Here is a 20,292-nt window from a genome sequence, read left to right as displayed (position 1 = left end):
ATTTGACTCTTATCCCCAATTTAATTTTGAAACCTCTTTCCTTCAATTCGGCACGCTCTCGAGGTTATTTTTCTTCGTGGTCTTCTATGGAATCATTCCTTGGAGGTGCAGAAACTTATTGGAATCATTCTTGATCGACGAGTCATCATGTATCTTCGAATTGGATTTTCAAGTTTTTCTTGAAGTTCTTCAATGGCGGATTGAATTGGGGGAATGGTTTCTGGGCACTTTCAGCACTCTATTCCTTCATAGAACTTGTGGGTAATCTTGTTGAGAAACTGTAGGAATAAGTTTGAAGAGAAATGGTGGATGATTGCTCTTGAATTTGGAAGAATCTGAGAGTAGGAGACCTATAATCTAAACGCTTATTGCCTTCAATTGGGGGATCAACCTTTCTCGATTCTTATTCCGTATTGTTGCTCCTACTTCAGACTTTATAGGAGGAGCTTAAACCAACATTGAGAGCTCTAGAATCTTCGTTATTTAGAGATCGAACTTTCTGGATAATTTTTCGGAGATATCAACTCCGATCATAGCCTTACCGACCTTGGCTTTGAATACTAGTCGTTGGATGTGATGATCAGTGTGTGTTCTTTCTAGATCATATCAAATGTTGGAGGAGATCCGACGGTTGAGATTTGAGTTCAAAAGATTTTGCTCGGATGGTCACGGTAGATGCTTTGATTCTAATTAGAGTGGCATTTTTGTAACTATCCATTCTTTCAGATGTATTTTGGTAATATTCCACTTTTCGAATATTTTATTATTATTTTTCTCGAACTATCCATAATTTTTCTTCAAATTCCTCATGGCTTTTTTATCATTTTCCCCTTATTTTGAATCTTGAGATTCCTTGTAGATAAGGAATTACAAATCTGGAAAGATTATTGATAATTGATAAAATGACTTTTTTTTGCCCTCTTCATTTACTTTTTCCTTTCCAATTCTTTTCAAAAGGCCTTTTAACTCCTTGAAATCACTTGTTAGGCACAGAGTGACTTGACTAAGTCCCTTAATCTTGCTTAATACTTTAAATTTTTCCTTTCTATCCTTTGGGTCTTTCATGAGTGGCTTATTCTTATGGGAGCTAATTTCCTTCATTTTCGGGGTGTTACATATACATACTCATTACAAACACAAAATAAGTAGACTCAAAAGAAGAACAAAAAATACTAGATTAAAAACAGAGGTTAGTCTATGGCCCACACTCCAAAGTCCGCTCTCATCCACGACCAACTCTTAGTTACTTGAAAAAAAATGATAAACATGGAGTGAGTAAAACTTAGTAAAGTAGCCTACTAGTAGGTTCTTAATGGCGACCTTAAGCTAGGATATTAGTTCTTGTTATATTTTCAGGATCTTATACTGATCTTGAAAACCTTCCACTAAAATAACCTTTAATTTTCTCCCCATGAACACAATTTTCTCCTCATCTATCTTTTTTTTAAACACTTTTGAAAGTTAAAGAGTAGTTTTGAAGTTTTTTTTTTTTTTTTTTTTTGAAAATTCAACAATATTTTTTTTAAAAAAAATTATGAGTAGTTTTTTTAGATGAAGTTCAAAGTTCAATGGTATTTTTATTAATTTAGCTTATAATTTAAAAAAAATATACAAATTTTTGTTGATTAAGTTAATATTAATTTTATTAGAATACATAACACCACATCAAAATTAATTTATTCGGAATAAAATTAAAACTAAAAAATCAATTTATTTTAAACTAAAAAAATTAATTTATTTTAAAACTAAAAAGTATACTGGGTTGGACTAAAACATCCCTTATCCCACCTATAAATAAGTTAATTCCAAGCTCCCTTCTAATATTCAAACGATTTATTAACCTCTGTTGTAAGATTTCACTTCATCAATTTAAGTAGCGTTAAACTATAAATATCGAATTTTAAAGTATTCCTCGTCAAAGTAAATCTGTTGAAACTGTCTATCAAAGGTGTTCCATAATAAGTTGTGGAGAAGTGTTTCCTTCACTTCTAATTTCAATTAAGGATGTCAATGACAAAAAAGTGCAAGAGGCTAGAAGGTTTGTAGTGGAAGAAAATAACAAGAGTCATGGACATTGTTTCGTTTACAAGCTGTATCATGTGTCTTATTCATGGTTACTTAAATCTCATTGAATTGGTGCGCCTTTCACATCAGAGACATTTGTGCCTTAAAACGATCTCTTTACAATAGCGAACTTATTAAAAACTCTTTTCTTGCTGCAACATTTGCTTGACATAATTCGACCAAAGGACGGTATGGACGACCATAGCTCACTGTATTGGTCTCTAATCATGAAGTGTGACATCGGATCTTTGTGCATACCATATTCATTGACTATAACATGGCAATAGAGTTTTTATGTTTTGACAGGGCATGCCATATTCTGTTGTTCTTATATATCTTTAGTTATCTGTGATTAAAGCAAAGAAGTATAGACATGGTTTCCAACCAACCCTTCCTTTATAGTTAGTTCGATGAATGGGTTTTTGTTATAATTTTATCGTTAACCCTTCCGCTCGATTTTGTTTTATGATATCATACAGGGAATGAGAAGCGACCTTACTTGGACAAAATTATATACTGTTTGATAATTATTGTTGATAACAAAGATAAATTGAATTATAAGCATTTTAAGTTCAAAAGTAACAAATTGCTTGTACACTTTTACTTATAATCTTCATTTTCTTTATATAGCGATAAGGAAGGGAGGGATAGAAAAGATACTTATAATATCATTATGACTATGCCATATTTCATTAATAAAAGAGAGTAATACACCCACAAGCACACACAAATATTTCGAGAGAGTGAGAGGGCTTATTATAAGTAGGGATAGCATTCTAGTAGTTGTATTGCTACTTGGGGACAAGGAACTTGAGAACTTCTTTAAAAGATGAGAGCTTATAAGTAGGTGGCGATGGATATATCACATGCACAAAAAGAAAGTTCTGCACCTTTGTAATAAAAGACCAAGGAATATAATCGTTATTTATAACTTCTATCACAATAATATAAATTCTGCGAGGACGACGTTCTCTAGTCATACCAACTAGACTGTTCACCACACGCTTGTAGATGAAACGATGTCCACTATTCTTGTTATTCTTTTCAACTACAAACCTTCCTGCATTTTGCAATACTAGGATATTGACATCCTTAATTGGTACTAAAGCATCTAAAGGCAACCCTTCCACACTGCTCATTCTAACACCTTTGGTAAATTGTTCCAAGAGACATTGTTATGCCGATTTTGTTCATGAATACTTAAGAATTTGATATTTATAGTTGTAGTTGAATGCTACTTAAATTGAGGAAGTGAAATCTTACAATAGAGTCTAATAAAGCGTTTGTCCATTAGAATAGGTTGGAATTAAATTATTTATAGTTCGAGATGATAGTTGTATTCTTTAAGTAATTGAGACTAGTGTTACTAGTACTTGTTAGTATATTTGAGTATAAATATTAAAATGATTAGTTATTAAATATTGTTTGAATTAAAGTGTTTATAATTCAAATGATCTTCGTAACCTAATTCATAAAAAAATAAATAAAATAATTAGGAAGCATTTATGTGCTAGATCAAAATAAGATGCATAAAAAAAAACTTGCAGTAATTACTTTATTCATCCACCTTTAATCTTAAAAGTAACTTAAAATATTGCAATATTGTGATTTAATCGCCTATTATGAAATTAGGCCCGAACTAATAAAATAATATTTTTAAAAGATGGAAAAATTCATAAGCCAACCAAAATATGTATTCAAAGATGAAGAATTCACAACAACAATCACAAACAATATTAATTAGCATCTTGTCTTTTGGTTTGTCACAATTTCAAACATGAACAAACCTCAATTTCAAGCCGGTGAGTATTATGGATCATAATCGAAAATACTTTGCAAGTAGCTTTGAGCATTCACAAAAGGTCGAAAGTTGAATTTCTTTAGAATGGTAACCAAATAACAGATGATTATTGTTGAATTTCTAAAAAATACACCACAAAATTCATTTATAGATATAAATGGAACCATTGATATAAAACCCTGATTATATAATTGCATCTTCACTAACAAACCAACCTTAGAGTGATCATCTTCATCTGAGGCTGCAAATTAAGAAGCCTTCCTGGATTACTCAAAAGTGAACTTTTAAGAAGCTATATTTGAGCAAGAAAAATCATGTTACATGTGTCCTGGATACCACGGAGACACCAATGCAAGCAATCACTACCACCCGAAGTTTCTTTGATATTGTAGTTTGATCTACGAGACTCATCCCTCAGACGTGAAAGAGTAGTTATATCCAACATTCTTACTTGTGTGCCTCTTACAGTACTCTCAACAAATGGATCGCTTGATCTATTCTACTCTACTTTACTTCCTCTTGATAACGGTGTGGTATTGAAACAACTCATATTGCCGATAATCATCACTCACATCCAAAACCAGAGTATAGCGGTCGACTATCGTCAAGGACCCATTCACCATTTCAATCATTTCTCTAAATTTTATAATGCTCTAGTGTTAGATTTCATGGGAATATAAGTAAAGTCTTGAAATGTCTATATATCAAAACTGTTTAACATTTTCCAAATTTTGATTTTTGGCGGTTTATGTTTTTTTTTTTTACTTATGTTCCTAATCTTCCTTCTGTGTTTTTGTTACCTTCTTTTTTAATTATGTTAGCAATTAGCCAATTTAATCAATTCTTCTTTTATGTTTTTTTTTAATTATGTTAATCATTACTTTTGTCTAATTTAATCTACTCTATTTATTTTATTTTTTTGCTATTGATGGACGTATCTTTATGAAACATACTAAATAATTGGTTATCAATCGGTATCAGAGCAAGTTTTCGGCACTTTATTTACATTAATTTGATCATGCTGGGTACCATTTCATTAATGAAATTTTGTGGTTCCTAAAGTGAATGGTTTTGGTTTTGGCATTTTTTTTGCTTCTATTTGATACAATGATTGTAATAAGCCTAATGTGTATGGGCTTTAATGAATGAAGAAAGGTCTCTAATTTTTATGGAGTCATTAGAGTCCATTTTAGGTTGTAATTGATCAAAAATGGAAGAGATAGCAAGCTGAACCCAAGAAGAAGATGGAAGAGGCAGTTCGGGTGGTTTTTCTGCCTTTGGGGTCCGGTTCAACATTTTTAAGGGTTGGGTCGCCCAGTTCGTGATCCTCGGGAGCGGTACAAGTTATTTATAATTATTAATGTAATAATTTAGTTAATTGCTTGTTTTAAAATGCCAAAACCAATCCACTTTAGTGTGTTTAATTAATTATGCATTATGAATGTATGTTTTAATTAAATAGAAAATGTATATGCACAAAGTATGTCATATAGATTTAAAATCTCACCATAGGCTAAGCATGTTTCATGCATTCCAAGTATGTTATAATTATTATAATGTATAGTATGCATGTTTAGGGTTCCATGAGTGATAGATATAAATTGTTATATTATTGCATGGAATGGATGATTATATAATTGTTATATAATGCATGTTAGATGCATGTTATAGGTTATTTTCAACGTCATAAAACGAGATAGCCATTAAAATCTATAATAAAGTTAAGTACATGCTCACTCAGGGTTAAGAACCGAGCACGATCAATTTTAATAGTTAAAATAGGTTGATGTCTTACAAAATTGCAGTTACGAGAAAGCTCACCTGGCACGATCTTGTCTAAGGCTGGAGGTACTTATGTTGACGGTTTACAGAACACCTACTACTTGGAGATCGGACCAGTACTTGAGCTTAGTTAGCCAAGTTTTATGAGCATGCTTAAGTGATATAAGTTTTAGAAAAATCACCTAGACTTAAGTTATATTTAATTAGCCGGAATATAACTAAGTAATAGGTATACTCAACCGTCTAAAATACTTAGTGGGAGGAAAAAGATATATGAGATACATCGTTTTCCTTTTACGCCCTCTGGAAAATTCACACCGTGAGATTCATGCTCGGCCTTGTGTCGCCCTCGGAGCGTCCTCCATTCCGAAGGTATTTGCATGAGTCAATAACAAGGTTAATAGAGAAAGTATTTATATTAAGTGGGAGAAGGAAGTATATCAACACCTCCTATGGTCTCCACCACTAGGTTGCACCGTGAGATTCCCATGTTCCACCTACATGTTGCCCTAAAGCAACTACCCATTTGGAGGGTCGTAACATGGGAGTCGAAACAACGCAAACTCTAGAAATGGATAGGATTTCTTAGGTTCGTTCCCAACTTTGGCTTTTTCATTCGATAGCATTGTTGGGACCGATCTCTGGGGTCTGAAAATAGCGGGTCACACTTCCAAAGAATTACTAAGAGTTAGTTTATTCTTGACCAATATAGCGATAACTAAAAACACTATAGGAACAAGAGTTATTCTGGGATTAGTGTTTAAAGTCAAGAATGTCTTGGTTTAGTGAATGAGTGATTGAATGCCCCTCGGTAGCAGTTGCTTTAACTCACTAAAGTATCGTTGCAAATTAATATTTTTTTGGGTACATTATTACATTTGCTAAAACTAATTGGATTTAACAGAATTAAGTCAAATCACTAATAGAATTTTCTTTATATCACAGCATGACAAACTTAATAGTACAATTACTCGCTTCTGAGAAATTAAACGGCGACAATTATGCAACTTGGAAATCAAACCTAAACACAATACTGGTAATTGATGATTTAAGGTTTGTTTTAACTGAGGAATGTCCTCCAAACCCCAGCTCAAATGCAAGCCGAATAGTTCGGGATGCGTATGACAGATGGATAAAGACAAATGACAAAGCCCGAGTGTACATTTTAGCCAGCATATCTGATGTTTTGGCTAAGAAACACGATGTTATGGGTATTGCTAAAGAGATTATGGAATCTCTAAAAGGGATGTTTGGACAACTGTCCTTCTCCATTAGACATGAAGCCATAAAATAAATTTACAACTGCCGTATGTAAGAAGAGACCTCAGTTAGAGAACATGTCCTGGACATGATGGTCAATTTCAATGTGACAGAAGAAAATGAAGCTGTCATTGATGAGAAGAGTCAAGTCAGTTTTATCATGATGTCTCTTCCGAAGAGCTTCTTCCAGTTCCGCACAAATGTGGTAATGAAAAAAATAGAATATAACTTGACTGCTCTTCTCAATGAGCTACAGACTTATCAATCCCTCTTAACGAATAAGGGACAAACAGGAGAAGCAAATGTTGCTATCTCCGAGAAATTACTACGAGGATCATCCTCAAAAAAAATAAGTTTGGACCTTCAACTTCTAAAAGTGTTTTGATGAAGAAGAAGGGTAAAGGGAAAAATAAGATTCCTACTAACCGCAAACACAAGGTTCAAAAAGCAGATAAAGGAAAATGTTTCCATTGCAACGAAAACGAGCACTGGAAGAGAAACTGTCCAAAATACCTTGCAGAGAAGAATGCCGAAAAGACACAACAAGGTAAATATGATTTACTCGTTGTAGAAATATGTTTAGTAGAGTATGAAAACTCAACTTGGATACTGATTCAGGGGCGACTAATCATATTTGTTCTTTTTACCAGGAAACTAGCTTCTAGAGAATGCTTGCGGACGGCGAGATAACACTCAGGGTTGGAACAGGAGAGGTTGTCTCAGCAAGATCAGTAGAAAATTTAAAGTTGTTTTTTGGAGATAGATTCATTATATTAGATAATATACTTTTTGTTCCTGAAATGAAAAGAAGTCTAATATCTATCTCTTGTTTATTAGAACAATTGTATATAGTATCTTTTGAAATCAATGAAGTGTTCATTTGCAAAAGAGGTATTCATATTTGTTCTGCAAAACTAGAAAACAACTTATATATGTTAAAATCAAGCAAATTAAAAGTCATTTTAAATACCGAGATGTTTAAAAAAGTTCAAACTCAAAATAAATGACAAAAGATTTCTCCTAATACCTATCTTTGGCACTTAAAAGCTGAAACTCTCCTGTTGCTATGCTTAAATCGATTAGAATACTCTTGTCTATTGCCACATTTTATGATTATGAAATTTGGCAAATGGATGTTAAGACAGCCTTTCTAAACTGCAATCTTGAAGAGAGTATCTATATGGCTCAACCAGAGGGGTTCATTGAACAGGATCACGAGCAAAGGATTTGCAAGCTTAAAAGATCCATTTATAGGTTGAAGCAAGCATCTCGATCTTGGAATATAAAGTTTGATACTGCGATCAAATCTTATGGTTTTAAACAGAATGTTGACGAACCTTGTGTTTATAAAAGGATAGTCAACTCTACAGTAGCTTTCCTGGTGTTGTACGTTGACGATATCTTACTCATTGGAAATAATGTGGGATTTCTAACTGACATTAAGCATTGGCTAGCGACACAATTCCAAATGAAAGATTTGGGAGAGGCTTAGTTTATTCTTGGAATCCAAATTGTTCGGAATCGCAAGAACAAAACACTAGCATTGTCTCTGGCATCATACAACAAAATGTTGATTCGATATAAGATGCAGGACTCCAAGAAAGAATTATTACCTTTCAGGCATGGAGTTCATTTGTTGAAGGAACAAAGTCCTAAGACACCTCAAGAAGTTGAGGATATGAGACACATTCCCTATGCATCAGCGGTCGGTAGTCTGATGTATGCCATGCTATGTTCCCGACTCGACATATGCTATGCTGTGGAAATTATCAGCAGATATCAGTCCAATCCGAGACGTGCTCATTGGACTGTCGTTAAGAATATTCTCAAGTATCTTAGGAGAATGAGGGACTATATGTTAATGTACGGTGCTAAGGATCTGATCCTTACAGGGTACACTGACTCAGATTTTCAGACCGATGTAGATTCGAGAAAATCGACATCAGGATCTGTCTTCACTCTGAACGAAGGAGCAATAATATAGAGAAGCATAAAGCAAGGTTGCATTGCTGATTCCACCATGGAGGCTGAGTATGTTGTTGCTTGTGAAGCAGCGAAAGAATCTTTATGACTTAGGAAGTTCTTAACTGATTTGGAAGTCGTTCCAAATATGCATCTTCCCGTCACTCTTTATTTTGATAACAGTGGAGCAGTTGCAAATTCAAAAGAACCAAGAAGCCATAAGCGAGGAAAACATATTGAGCGCAAATATCATCTCATAAGAGAGATTGTGTAACGAGGAGATGTGATCGTCACACAGATAGCTTCAGAGCACAACATTGCTGATTCATTTACAAAACCCCTCACGGCTAAAGTGTATGAAGGGCACCTAGTGAGTCTAGGACTACGAGTTATGTAATCTAGGGCAAGCGGGAGAAAAGGAATGAGTATGTGATGCCCTAGTTAGTATTTATGTCTTTCTCTCTACTCAACGTTATAAAACCCCACTAGAGTTTTAGTCCAAGTGGGAGTTTGTTGGGTTTTATGTCCTAAAACTCATAGTTTGTAAACAAAAACATCTTCTATTTTCAATAAAGTTATTATAGTTGTTTATTCAGTAAAGATTGTTATTGAATAAAGTGAACTTTACGATCATTAATCTAAATCCAATAAACTAAGAACACTTTGGCTATAGTATGATTACTTGAACTATATGTAGAGACATAAGAGTTGATCAAGTTCAAGTATATAGTCAATATGATCTATAGTATAAGGATAAGGCTGAGTACCTTATCCTGAGGACACTATGGATGCGGCCCACTTTTGTATATGATATAAACAATGTGATCACTAAAATTGTACATGTGGAGACATGTGAGTGGGGGCGTCCTATGCAATGAGTATTGCATAAGATCGGACCATGAAGAAAATCACTCTCACTTTATAATGTTGTTTACTGTTGAGACTGATTTTCTTTTCATTCGATGACCTAAGTAACTCGATCTTAATCTTAAGCTAACCACGAACTCCTGTTTATTCGAAATTATCCTTAGATTTGCATGGGTGAGAGTGGCTCAAGTTCGCCAACTCAATAGGCCTCTCATTTCAGGGGTAAGACTGGGTAAATGGCTGAGGACGTGGGGTGCAAGATGGAATTAACTCGTACCCACTTTTAGGGATAGAAGAGAAGTAGTTCAGTTAAGTACTGACTCCAGGTCTTGAATAACGGGCCCCACCCTCTCATTGGCCTGAGAGGGATCCGGTTTACTGGTTGGACCACAAACCAATTGTTCATTCGAGGATCAGTGAGACATAAGAAACAAGAAGTAACTTCAGGGGTAAAACGGTAAATTGACCCAGCTCTAGTTACGAACAAGCTGTGAAGGATCGACTTACTAATCATGGTTATATCAAATGGACAAAAATATATCTATAGTGAGGGGAGTGCAACTACTAGGCTATAGTGGAATGTCCTAGTACTTAACGAATGTTGGTTAACAAAGTTAATGAGTTTAACCGGTTAATCTTGGATCGTTGGAGCCCATGATCTATAGGTCCATTAGGTTCCTCTGCTAGCTCATATCGGACTAAACCATAGAACAATGTGACGAGTGAGTTCGAAGTGTTCGAATTCAAATTAGGGAGCATGCACTACATATATACGATATATTTAACCGCATTTTTGTTTTATTTACGAATTAAACAAAAAGAGAGAATCTGAGATATTTAAATAAGATTTAAATATCTTAATCAAATATGTGTAGGAATTAATTGGGATTGGCATTTGAATTAATATTAAATATTAATTAAATATTTAATTAATCATTAAATTTTACTTTAATTTTAAATTTATAATTCAAATTGATGGTTGAATCAAAATGAAGAAAGTCAAAATGTTGACTTCATTTAATGGAAAAATCCATATGAGTGGAATTTTGAGGTGTCAAAATTTTGTTTAACCAAACTTGCATGTTTGCCAAATAAATCCTACAAATTTGAGTGGAATTTTGAGTATCAAAATTTGGTTAATTCAAGTATGCATGCTTGCCACATAATCCCAAACATTTGAGTGGAATTTGTAGTGTCAAAATTTGGTGATCTCAAATTTGCATGAACATGGAAACATAACTCTATAAATAGAGTGATCATAAAACATGAAATGTCTTTTTCTTGGTGAAAAACCTTGAGAAAAACCTCTCACAAACACTCTCTTCATATATACAAAATCCCTCCCAAGTTTAGTCACTCACCAGATTTCACAATCCCGTTCTAAGGCCGGAGGATAGTGGAGAAGACACTAGTGGTGGTTCGAAACCGGTTCGTGAGGAAAAAGGAATTTGAACTACAAAAGGTTAGTATTCAAACTCATTAAGTTTTAATACTCATGAACATGCTAGTTATTTACTATAATTGATGTTTTAAAAGTGCCTAAGATTCAAATTGCTTCCGTCTGTGTTATATTAACACCATCATTATAATCTCATGTATTAGCTAAAACCACCAGACATAAATGAAGTTTTCAAATAATCAAATAAATTATAAAGGATAGGGGAATAACAATAAATGAAAAGAGCCTGTAACAAAAGGCAAACATGATACCTATGGTGAGCTGTAATAGAAGACAAATATCCTATAATAAAAGATCAAATATGATATATATGGTAAGTTATAATTTAGGACTAAATATCCTTAACATTAAAGAAAGACTTCTGACCTCACGAACCATTAGTATGTAATCATAAGAAAGAGTATTTGAAGCATTACGTTGTTGCTGCATGGCTAAGCTATTGCAAACATACTAAAAAGGTTCCTCTCAATTTTCAAAAAATTTACATTAATCTTTGAAGATTCAATCTAGCTAGTTTTCATAACATTACATTGTCCTCGAGCACTAAGATTCTTTCCAATTTACACCTTTCACAACTCAAGTTTTCATATTTCTTTTCTAATTTCTTTGTGTTGACTTTGTTTCCCAACAATTGGTGTATTCCCCTCATTGACCTTATTATGATAATATTTGATATGAACCAAGAGACATCAATCATACAATATTCTTCAATGAAGATATGAAGAAAATATTGTTGAAATTATCAAAAGATATTTCAATTCATGGCACATTGAAGAAGAATGAAGTTTCATGTTATAAATTTTGGGTGGATTACATTTTAGAGTAATTTAGAGTTATTGTATTTCATTAATGTATTTTAGGACTTTTTATTAACTTTAGGTTACAATTACATAATGGTTAATTATAGTCATTAAGTATGAATGTTACAACTCTTGGAATGCGTTTAATAGTTTCATTTTGAGGCTATATAAAGCCATGTATGTTGTATTTGTAGGGAGACTTGGAAAATATAGTAGAAGGAGCATTTGTCCTTTTCTTTAGCTAATGGCTAAGTTTCTTTGCAATTCTATGTAGTTTAGGTTGCAGGTAGAATCATTCAAGCTTGACATGATCAATCTTGGTTGTGGAGTGATTCGAATATCAAACAAGTGTTTTTGCGTTGAGATATTTGATCAACAAGAATCATTCAAGCTAGACATGATCGATCTTGCTTGTGGAGTGATTTGAATCTCAAAAATGTTCTTGCCTTGAGACATTCGATCAACAAGGTAATCCGAATCTTACTCCCCTTATAGTGATTCCTTAACTTATCAATATTTGTACAATTATGAACTCAAATATTTAGAAACATTATCTTTTTAATATATTATACTACTTTTTCTATTTTGTAATGTGTCTCGAGTAGCAGACCTGTCACTTCATACAAATGACAATCATGAAAATTCTAAATATAAAAACATACTCGATTACTTTCTTTAAGGCATCCCATATATACTTTCCCATTACTTGGTATACTAGGGCAATAAAGTCTAAGGAACGTAATTCTACCACTAAAAAAAAATACTTTTGTTTTCTTTGGAGTTCATTTATTTGCAATTATTATGTTTAGTTTTTTTACTATTGTTTTTACAACACACAAAACCATTTGATAGAGTTTGTGGGGCGTTTTGATTATGGAATTCGGGACCTCTTACACAGGAATTGAGAATCATACTACTTGACCAAATGTCTTTCTTGCTAATCTATCGTTTTTCGTTGCTAGTCCATGTACTTTATGCACCTCAAGGTTTGAAATTTATCATTGTGTTTTTAGAATTTGTTCTCAAATCATTTGGATGTATTTCAATTAATATTGTTAAGAAATATTGACATAAATAAAGTCCTTATCATATCATGTTAAGTTTATTTAAGTTGTAATATATAATCACGTTCAATTGACTTGAAATGTCTGTTTAATAGGGATAAAATTATTGGTTCTTGCTTGATGTATGTCTTGAAACTGAACCGAGTCAACGAACTAAATTAGCTTTTGCACATTTTCATTACTCCATGTTCAAGTTCTATGTAGACACATAGGCCCATGGATCCATACATCTCAATCGAAAAACAATAAATAGAAAGAGAAAGAATCGGAATTGATCTATATATTTTTTCAAACAAACAAAAAGAAAATGAAAGACAACATAAATCATGTATCAACTAAGTCAAGCCCACTCAAAAATTTTATTAAGAATAAGAAAGAGGAATCTCTAATCAAAATACTAAACCTAGGGTAATAATTTTGAATTCATTGAAAAAATTTATAAGGAAGATTTTAATTATCTCACAATAAATTAAGAATTCAACCCATTGAATAATAAAAAAATAATTTTTTTGATTGGATGAGAACTAAGGAAGAAATACTAAGTTGTTCTGTATTAATCTAGAACTTTGGTTTTGAGTAATCCATGGATCATACCAATCAAATTCTTTCTTTTAAATTTGAATAAAAAAGAAAATTCCATTATTAGTAAAAATTAAAAAAAAAAGTAATTGAAAAGAAAAACAAATCTCCTCTAATACTAGCCAAGAAAAAAACTCTGGAATGATTTGGCTTAAATATAAGAAAAATACAGAAGCAGAACTTTATTTCTTCCTAAATAGATATTTTATTTTTCAATTGAGATGAGATAATTCCTTAATTGGAACGAATAATATCAATGTATATTGTCTCTCGGATAAATCTCATAAAATTTACTGTATCTTGTATGTAAAGATGATAAATGAATTTGGAGATTCTGATAGTTCCCAAGGAGTTTCAGGTTAATAAGGAATTATTAAAAAATAAATATTTATTATTGAACATGTTCGTCTGTTGTACAAAATGATGGACAATTTATTACATATCAAACCATAGGTATTTTATTAGTTCATAAAAATAAGTACTAAATTAATCAAAGATATCAAGAAAAAGACTATCCTTACAAAAAGGGTTTTAGTAAATCCATTGCAATAAATCAAAAAAATGAATGAAAAGAGAACCAAATATCATTATGATTTACTTCGGGAAAATTTCCTATCACGTCTGTGAGAGTTCAGAATTCTAATTTGTTTCAATTCTGGAAATAGAAATGATATCCATAGAAATACATAATTTTACAATGGAGATAAGAAAAACTCGTGATCAAGTTTTAGATAAAAGTAGCAAACATGTTGATAGATATAAAAATGAATTCAAGTTCTTTCTCTAGCCTAATTATCAATTGGAAGATATGTATGAATTGTTATTGGTTTGATAACAATAAGAACAGTCATTTTAGTATGGTAAGGATCCATATGTATCCATGAAAATTAGTTAATGCTATGGACAAAAGAAATCCCAAAAATAAGTAGAAAGTTGAGAATTTCACTCAACCACACAATATCAAAGCTTACTATATGGCTCACATGCAATTCTACCACAAGAATGACATCAAACTTATAAATGGCATAGATGATGCTCAGATTTTGAAGGGAAACTTCTGAACTTTGAGAGATCAATTTCATTCATCACAAATCTGATTTTTACATAATAATTTGTGGGTATTTATAGTCTCCCCACAAAAGAAGTTAGTGGCGGGGATTTAATCTCGATCCCCTTGAATCTCCACAAAAGATGAAGCCAATTTGATAATTCTACCATTACAAACTTTATGAAATTAAAAATAAATAAAGTTTTCTAACAACTCATGTAATGATGCTTGCAACTTCATCTGCTCCTTCAACCGTGTAAATATTCACTTCTGAAGCTCCAAATGGTCCTTCTTCAATCTAATAAGCTTGTAACACATGAAATAATAGTTGAACCGAGCCTATCCAATTTTGTAGATGAAAAATGAATGCTTGTTGAATCTTCTTGGCCTTGGATCGTGTAATAGGTCCAGTTGGAACATTTGGAACAACGTGATCCTTATCAACTTCCCCCTCTTAAAAAAGATTCGTCCTCGAATCAGAAAATCATCACCTACATCAATAGGACTCAAGTCAGCAACATTGAAATTAGGATGTGCTGAAAATTCTCATGGAAGATCATTTTATATGCATTGTTATTAATTCTTTAAAGGACTTGATAAGGGTCATCCCCTGTTGGATGTAACCTTGTCTTCCTTAGAGATGAGAATCACTCCTTGCGAAAATGTATCCAAACCCAATTACTGGGTTGAAAAATGATTTTATTCCGTCCTTTGTTAATTCTTGAAGCAACATTGAAATTTTGTTTCTCAATTGTCTCCTTCCCCTCTTTATGCAATGTTTTGATCTCATTTGCCTTACTTGTGGCGGCTTTACTCACAAAAATATTAGAATGAATAGAAAGCAAATCAAGAAACGTAAGTGGATTAAATCCATAAACAACTTCAAGAAGAGAACAATGAGTGGCAAATATTCATCCCAACACTTAATATTCTTACAAATAATAGCCCTAAGCAATGCTCCTAATGTTCTATTAATCATCTCAGTTTGCTCATTAATCTAAAGATGACATGCAGTTGAAAACAATAATTTGTTACCAATTTATGACTTAATATTCTTATAAATAATAACTATAACCAATGCTCCTAATATTTTATTAACCACCTCAGTTTGCTCATGAGTCTGAGGATGACATGCAGTTGAAAACAATTATTTGATACCCAATTTATCTATCATCCTTTCCAAAAGTGACTTAAAAATTTAACGTCCCTATCTTTTTTTTTTTTTTTTGTGCGCAGCACACATTGGCAACATTGACTACAAAACTTATAAACATCGTGCTTTATGGCAAAAGTCAAATGGATAGCATTTTCTCTCATATCTTGGTTTCGCTAACTAAAGTTTTCCAATAACTCTCAAACTTTATTACCTTATATAACCTCTTGGGATAAGGATTCATATAACATTTCATAAAATAAGATCTACTGATGAATTTCATAGCATTTGAAGGTCATCAAGGTCATGAGCTGAAGGTAAATTACCTTAGGGGCATTGAGAGCTCCAGAATCTTCGTTATTTAGAAGTTCGAAGAGAAATGGTGGAGAATTGCTCTCGAATTTGGAAGAAATCTGAGAGTAGGAGACCCATAATCTAAACGCTTATTGCCTTCGATTAGGGGATCAACCTTTCTCGATTCTTATTTCGTATTGTTGCTCCTACTTCAAACTTTATAGGAGGAGCTTAAACCAACATTAAAAGCTCTAGAATCTCGTTATTTAGAGATCAAACTCTCTAGATAATTTTCAGAGATATCAACTCCGATCATAGCCTTACCGACCTTAGCTTTGAATACTAGTCGTTGGATGTGATGATCCGTGCATGTTCGTTCTAGATCATATCAAATTTTGGAGGAGATACAACAGTTGAGATTTGAGTTTGAAGGATTTTGCTCGGATGGTCACAGTAGATGCTCTGATTCTAATTAGAGTGGCATTTCTCTAATTATCCATTCTTTCAGGGGTATTTTGGTAATTTGCCAATTTTCGAATATTTTATTATTATTTTTCTCGAAAAAAATCCATCATTTTTCTACAAATTCCTCATTGCTTTTTTATCATTTCCCCTTATTTTGAATCTTGAGATTCCTTCTAGATAAGGAATTACTAATTGAGAAAGATTTTTGATAATTGATAAAATGACTTTTTTGCCCTTTTCATTTACTTTTTCCTTTCCCATCCTTTTTAACTCCTTGAAATCACTTGTTAGGGTACTCAATTGACTAAGTCCCTTGTTCTTGCTTAATTTTTTTCATTTCTATCCTTTGGGTCTTTCATGAGTGGGTTATTCTTATGGGAGCTAATTTTCTTCATGTTTGGGGTGTTACATATACATACTCGTTACAAACACAAAATAAGAAGCAGACTCAAAAGAAGAACAAAAAATACGATTTTAAAAACAGAGGTTAGTCCATGGCCCACACTCTAAAGTCTGCTCTCATCCACGACCAACTCTTAGTTACTTGAAAAAAAAAATGATAAACATGGAGTGAGTAAAACTTAGTAAGTAGCCTACTAACAGGGTCCTTAATCACGACCTTAAGCTAGGATATTACTTCTTGTTATGTTTTCAGGATCTTATAACTAAGAGGTCATCGTGTCATGTATCATATACGGATCTTGAAAACCTTCCCCTAAAATAACCTTCAATTTTTTCCCCATGAACACATGAGTGGTGTCGCATAATCATGTAATCCTACTGGTAAATCGTGGTGCAGGACATCTCGTTTAGCTGATGGGAAAGGTAGGCCTATCATAACATCCAGCTCATGATACATATTGCAGGATATCCTACCTAAAGAGAAATAGGGGCCTTTTAGTACACATCGTAATGGCAGATAATGGTTACTTATGGGTATGGATCCTAGCAACTTATTTAGCATGTTATTCACATAGTTCTAGGTACTTGGTACATGGATTATTTATGAACCTAGGTATACATAATGTCTTGGGTTAGGCTTTAGGAGTTGAAGTTTTAGCTTAGGAAAACATTAGAGGGTAACCTAACATGGACTGATTCGTGTGAAAACCTACTAGCACTTTGAGGACCTCTTTCCTTCACCAAACTTATGGGTAAACTTATTTAGAAGGTGCAGGAACAAGTTTGGAAATGAATAGTGGACTATAGTTCTCGAATTCGAGGTAAACCCATGAACACGATACCCCAAAACAAAAAACTTGTATCTCTCTATTGGGTACTCGATTAAGCTTGCTTCTTGCCCCTAATAGTCTACCCTAATTCATAATTTATAGACGGATTTTCCACTATCATTGAAACATCTAGAATTTCTATAATTTCATTCTTGATTTTTCTGAATGTTCTACCAGAAAAGTCTTATCCGATCGGAGCCTTCCTTTTTTAAGCACCTTGTAATTATTATTCTATAAAAAAATTTAATGATTCGGGAAGTTTATAAAAATTAGAAAAAGTACCATTTTCTCAATGTTTTTTCAATTGTACTTGTTCTTTGCTTCTAGATACAACTTAGTAGGGATTATACATTGTCTCTTATCGGAGACCTTGAGTGTTGCAAATTCTCCTCTCCTTTGAAAACTTTCGGTCATCGAAAGTATTTATTCTAAAATAGGTCAGGGTACAAGGTTCTTATTTGCCTTCTGTTTTCAAAGTGGCTTCTTCTACTCTATGATTCTTCCATAGGACCTTAACAAGAGCGATTTCCTTGTTTCTCAATCTTTTGACTTTCTTGTCTATTATTTGAATCGGGTCTTTCTTTATACGTTAGGTCATCTCTCAAGAAGAGAGTTTCATGAGCCAGTACGTGCGAAGGATCTAAGGTATACTTCCGTAATATGGATACATGAAAGATATTACGTACTGCAGACAAATTTGGGCATTGCCCGATTCTATAGGCCACAGATCCAATCCTTTCTAATATATCAAAAGGACGGATAAACCTAGGGCTTAGCTTACCTTTTTACCCTACCTGAGCACCCCTCTCATGGGGAACCTTTAGGAATATATGATCCCCTACCTACAATTCCATGTCCTTGCGCCTTAGGTCTACATAGCTTTTCTCTCGGCTTTGTGCGGTTTGTATCCTAGCTTAATCTTTTGGACTGCGGCGTTGGTAATTTGCACCAGCTTTGGCCCAATAGTTGTCGTTTGCCCCCTTCTTCCTAAAAGATAGGGGATCAAAATTTTCGTCGGTAGAGAACCTCGTATGGGCCATTTGTATGGTGGCTTGGCAACTATTATTATAAGAGAATTTCATAAGTGGTAGGTGCTTATCTCAGCTTCCTACAAAATCCATCACATATACCCTCAACATGTCTTCCAATATTTGCTTGAGCATTTCTGTTTGACCATCTGTTTATGGGTGGAATGTCGTACTATAATTGCGTACCCAATGCCTTTTGTTGAATTTTCCAGAAGCGAGATTTAAATCTGGCAACTCGGTCTAATACTATTGCCTTTTGTTGAATTTCAAGAAGCGTACCCAATACCTTTACTGATGAATATTCATTTTTAATGTTAGCAACAGTAGCTCAGTTGGGAGATTATTAGATTGAAGATTTGAAGGTCACACGTGTTTTATCACGTTCAACGCACATAAAACAAGTTTATTACCTGACTATACAATCTAAAAACATAACTTCCTTATTCAATCTAAAATTAGTGATTATTTCTTTTTTAAATATAATGAATTAGCGGAAGTACCTTTACTTATGAATTTTCATTTTTAATATTAGCGGTGGGGATAGCTCTGTTGGGAGAGTGTTAGACTGAAGATTTGAAGGTCACGTGTTTGATCTCCACTTTCACCGCACCTGATTCTAGTTGCATAACCCGACTATTCAATCTAAAATTAGTCATTATTCCTTTCTGAAATCTCAATGAATTAAGGAATTATCTCATCTCAATTGAAAAATAAAATATCTATTTAGGAAGAAATAAAGTTCTGCTTCTGTATTTTTCTTATATTTAAGCCAAATCATTCCAGAGTTTTTTTCTTGGCTAGTATTAGAGGAGATTTTTTTTTCTTTTCAATTACTTTTTTTTTTAATTTTTACTAATAATGGAATTTTCTTTTTTATTCAAATTTAAAAGAAAGAATTTGATTGGTATGATCCATGGATTACTCAAAACCAAAGTTCTAGATTAATACAGAACAACTTAGTATTTCTTCCTTAGTTCTCATCCAATCAAAAAAATTATTTTTTTATTATTCAATGGGTTGAATTCTTAATTTATTGTGAGATAATTAAAATCTTCCTTATAAATTTTTTCAATGAATTCAAAATTATTACCCTAGGTTTAGTATTTTGATTAGAGATTCCTCTTTCTTATTCTTAATAAAATTTTTGAGTGGGCTTGACTTAGTTGATACATGATTTATGTTGTCTTTCATTTTCTTTTTGTTTGTTTGAAAAAATATATAGATCAATTCCGATTCTTTCTCTTTCTATTTATTGTTTTTCGATTGAGATGTATGGATCCATGGGCCTATGTGTCTACATAGAACTTGAACATGGAGTAATGAAAATGTGCAAAAGCTAATTTAGTTCGTTGACTCGGTTCAGTTTCAAGACATACATCAAGCAAGAACCAATAATTTTATCCCTATTAAACAGACATTTCAAGTCAATTGAAC

Source organism: Cucurbita maxima, unplaced genomic scaffold (assembly GCF_002738345.1).
Source record: "Cucurbita maxima cultivar Rimu unplaced genomic scaffold, Cmax_1.0 Cma_Scf00042, whole genome shotgun sequence".
Lineage (NCBI taxonomy): Eukaryota > Viridiplantae > Streptophyta > Magnoliopsida > Cucurbitales > Cucurbitaceae > Cucurbita > Cucurbita maxima.
The sequence above is the reverse complement of the archived record's forward strand: the minus strand, read 5'-3'. Positions refer to the sequence as shown.